The sequence below is a fragment of the Stegastes partitus genome, unplaced genomic scaffold, assembly GCF_000690725.1.
Source record: "Stegastes partitus isolate 25-593 unplaced genomic scaffold, Stegastes_partitus-1.0.2 Scaffold1772, whole genome shotgun sequence".
Lineage (NCBI taxonomy): Eukaryota > Metazoa > Chordata > Actinopteri > Pomacentridae > Stegastes > Stegastes partitus.
In genome coordinates, this window is record NW_007579503.1 from 20237 (window position 1) to 25295 (window position 5059).

Below are 5059 nucleotides of genomic sequence, written 5' to 3' on the forward strand. Positions count from 1 at the left end.
ATCATCACCTTCATCGTTGCATGTTGTTGGCAGCAATCTTTGTTTATTACTTGTTTCAAGAGCCCGTAAAACGTAATCCATTTGCGTGTGCACAGAGAAACGCTTTGAGTGGTCGTGTTGAATATTCATAAAGCACATTCAAGTTCATGTAGAGGTCAGATATTAAGAGAACACCAGGAGCAGAGAAAAGGAATTTTGTATTTGAAAAGAAATTTGTACGGATAATATTTACACCAAAGTATCAGTGAAGCTACCCAGTTGTGGTTTCAAGAAATCAACACTGACCACTGTTAAGCAACACGACCCACAGCCGAGGTTACTTTTGCTTTTCCTTCTGAAAGACGTCCGTCATTATCGACAGGCCTGCAAGTTTGTTTTTTGTCAGGAAAACACAAACAATCTATTTTAACAAACAAACATTTTTCTTCTGCATCTCTGAACTTGTTTGTCAAAGCAACTTTCTGAAGCACAAGCTGGCTGAGAGTGTTTGTCTTTTCTCTTCCTACTGGGCACCTTAATTACCTCGGGCACTATTTACCAGAGGTTATTAAGGAACAGCTGTCCCCTCCCTATGTTTATGTATGTATGTCTCTGCCCTCCCATCTCAGCCCTTAGGCTACCAGTTCTGTCTTTTTGCATAACAAGCGTGCTCTCTGCGGTCCAGGTTCCACGGTCATTATTCTGCACCCTGTGGTCCCTGCATTCCCAAGTACTCCCCCAGGTCCTGGACCTCCTGCCGGGCAGTGTTGAGGGAACACTGTTTTCATTAAAACGGTCATTTTCTGCACACTGTGATTTGTGTGCGTTGGTTTAAATAGTTTTTAAAAAGCCAGGGCCCCCTTGCATTAAATACCGCCGCAGTAGAACTATTAAGTGGAGGGAAGCAGCCGTACGAACTGTCGCTGTTATGGCATTTCAATTCCGTCGCAATGGGATGGCGTTAAGACACACACATGCACAAGCCCACACATACACCACCTTGGCCCCTGATTATGGGGGCACGTAGCTGAACATCTAAACATCACTATGCGTTCATTTTTTTCCCCCTCGTCCTTATTGTTCTTATATATACGCGCTCGCTCCTCTTTACCAACAGCCACTATTCCCCTTTTGCCGAACTTCAAGACAGGCAAATTAATTATGGACTTCTTGATCTAGAAACAATTATGATTACAGCCCGGCCTCCTCGACGGAGCCTCAAAGTGTCATGGCTGCCACTCCCAGCGTCTTTGAAGTGTTGTGCTGGTGGATGGCACCATTAGCGCGCCGCTGCATCTTATCACCGCGGCCCCATCAACTGCCTAAGAACTCCGAGGCAGAGTACCCTGTAATAATTAATAATTACCAAATATAACTTCAGATAGGTTTTTTTTTTCTCTCATTAAGAAGGAGATACTTGATCATTTCCCTCTGTGTGTGTGTGTGCTAGTGTGTGTTTAAACGTGTGCGTATCTTCACACAGGGTTTTCTCTGGTTGCTTCAGCTTCCTCTTACAACCCAAAGACATGCATGTGTGACGTGTGAGTGTCTCTTTGTCGCCTCTGTGACGACATAGTGGCCTGTCCAAGATGTACAACATTGTCAGTTGGAACAGGCTCATGTCTTTGAACTTATATGAATAAAATTACATGATTAATTGAGGGAGGTCTGATGGCACAGGACGCCGTAGAACGATGCTCTTCAAGTCAGTGTGTGGTCTCCCTTTAATCGAGCCTCTAAATGAAAATGAAAGTCCTAAACATGCTTAGTCTGCAAAACGTGACCATGTCTATGCTTTGATACCTTTTTGATAAACTTAATTGAACTCATTTGAGAAAAAAAAAAAACATACTTGGGATGTATGCATGTCAGAGCATTTAGAATTTAAAGCAACCACATTCTGAGCGTCCGCGGTTGTTGCAGAAAGTTTTTGTGAAATAGGCCCCAGGAGCAGATGTAGAGGAAAAAAACTAATGAAATACATTAACAGTGAAACATCTGACCTGGTGGCCGAGTGGCTACGGTGGAGAACACATAGGCATATATACTATAGCAGCACAAATCCTGGTCAGAGAGTAATTTTCTTGCATTTCTTGTCCTTGTCTCCACTGTTCTTTTCAAAATAAAGGCCTCAATATAAACATTTCTTATTATGCTGATGAAAACCACAGATTTGGCAACACTGAAGCCTGCAAATGAACTGGTTTGCACAAAAAATAGTTCATTTATTTTTTTTACATTTTTTATTTGCAAAAAACAGCCAAGCACAAACTTACATGTATCATCAACTGTAGGATCAAATGCACTTAAGTAAAGAAATAACTAATCAGCATCATAAACCCACATTAGATTGCCTCAAACTTTGATATAAATTATTTGTGAATAACAACCATTTTGGGAGTATTTGTTTCACTTTGCTGTATATCGATAGAGACAGATACATGGATGCTTCATCTTGGGGAAATTCAAGGTATCTGGTAACCTGAATGCTAGAATTAAGGAAAATAACCTGCAAATCATGAAGAAATAAGGTGCAGACCGTGCTGGTGTGTAAACCTGTACGGGTGGTTTTATGTGTTTCTGATAAACAGAAGTGCAGGAAGAGGTCGTGTAAGAAGAGCAAAAAAAAAAAAAACGTCCTCTGACATGAATATGATTGTTTGTCCAGAGCGGACGAAGAGGCAGTTCAGGCAGACAGACATTTTTTATCTGCCTCCCCTATCATAACTGAGACACACACTCAGTCATGTTCACGTCAACTCACCGTCGGTAGCATAGCAGAGTCTGGAGGGGGCCTGCTCGAACACACACACATGCACGCACACACACTCACACACACACTCACACACATGCACACGGACGCACACGTGTCCCAGATTCTAACACAGAAAAGCACTTCATGGACAGGCTGTCTGGGGAAAGGTGCGAACAAGATATTTTGTGGCCTTTTACTTGGAGCTGCTGAGCTTCGCAAATAGTTCTGCGTGGACGTGCACACACACACACACACACACACACACATATATACAAAAACACACACACACACAAGGCCCCGAGAGGCAGGTCTCACTCTGCTGTGTGGGGATGAATCTCTGACAGCACCCATGTTGCACAGTAAGAGACCCCTATTTCTGCCACCCAGAGGGAGGGCAAGAGAGACGGAAACCAGCGAGAGCGAGGCAGCAAGAAAAGATAAAGTTGTCCCTGTGTTTTCTGCCTCGTCTCGCTCCGGTACAATACGCCAGCAGTCTGAGACCTGCATCTTCATACAGCCGAGCAGCAAAAAAAAAAAAAAAAAAAATTGAATTATTTCTCTCAAATGATGTGCGGCCCCAAAGGTCATTCCCTGTTCTCAAGTCTTTGTGTGGCGGTCCATGTTTCCCTGAATGGAAAACCTGCTTATCAATAAAGAGGCCAAGCGCTATGAAAGGCCAGAATGTGGAAAAGGAAGACAGGACTGACTTTAAAAGGGTTTGGTCTTCTGGAAAGGCAGCAAACGGGGGCCGACAGAATAAATGGCAAACTCATAAACCCTCACTGATTCGGCTCAGCGGCAGAACTGACAGCAACAATAAAAACCTGCAACCCCGAGACTTTGGAGTGTGTGTTTATTTTAGACGTGTGTGATTGTGAGGGTGATGTACACATGCACGATTGTAAATATGTGGATGTATTTGGTGCAAATATACTTTCAGCATCGTGTCGCTACAACACAGTGCAAAGATGACATAAGCAAACCTGTAGTCAATGAAAAGTGCAACAGAAAGGATCTAAAGTAGCACAATATGACCTCCGGCAGCAGAAAGTGCAAATAAAAAACTTAGCTCAGGTTTCACAGTGAGGTGAGATGATGGGAACAGTGGTTTGTTTGCTGTTAAATACTCATAAATCTCATATATATTCAGAAAGTCTGATTTACTGAAAGTACAAAATAATGTGTTTTCTCTTACTTCTGGTGGTATTTAGCCATGCAGACAGTTCATATGGACTATTTTCTGCAGTTCCAACGTTTGCCAGTGTTCTCAGTGAAGTCTGTGGAATTATTCAGAGCCATTCCGACAAGTTGCTCGGTTTAAATGTACTTTTTCAACGCCGTGAGCACCACAAACAAAATTCCCATCATCTCGTACGTACTCCTTTGAAATTACATTGCGCTAATTTTGAGGAATGCAATCATCTTTTCGACCGACACCATTTAGGCTACATTTTAAAAAGCCCTGTGTTTAAGCATATCGAGTATTAGAAATGGAAATGACTTTTTCCAGTTACTTACCTTGCATTCCAACAGGATGTTATTTGATTGCCAAAATGTCACTCAGATTACATGTCTGTGTCTTGGCTTGTGTTTTTTTGTGTTCTTTTTTTTTTTTTTACAACGAGCAGGCGAAAAAAGAACAGAAATCTGCTATACAATTTATTTATCTAAAAAATTCAATATGAAAGTATTCTTTAGGATGGAACGCTACAAAAAGGTCAAATCCATCAATCAGTCGCCGGTGCTCGTCTCTCCCTGCACACCCCTCCTCCTGCTACTCATGATTTCTTTATTTGTCTCCTTTTGCATCATCTGTTCCGTCTTCTGCTTGTTCTTAAGATTCTGCCTGGAGGAAAATAACATTACACCCTGCTACTGAATGAACTTTTCACATGTGTGTGTGTGTGCAGATGCCGGCGGGCAAGCGTTAGCTGGGTGTGTGTGTGTGCCTCTACCTGTTTCCATTCATGCTGTGTTCTTTTTATTGCCTATGTGAGCATGCCCATGTGTGTGTGTGCAAGTGTGAATGGGCCGGTTGGACTGGGTGTGTTAGCTTCACGGCTGCCCTTGGCCTCCACACCTCTCCCACAATCAGCCTTCCCCCTGCCCCCCCTCGCCACGCTGACCCGGGCTATTGTCCGGCTACAAAGCACTTTGGAGAGCAGGACCGCACCAGGCATTAGCATTTTAATCACAACACGCACGTAAACATTGCGGCGAGCGGTAAAGCCTGTCAACAGAGGGAGAACATGTCAGTAATAAAGTGTTTTTTATTCCAGGAAAAAAAATAATCTCCATCACAACGGGAACAAAACACAAGAGAAA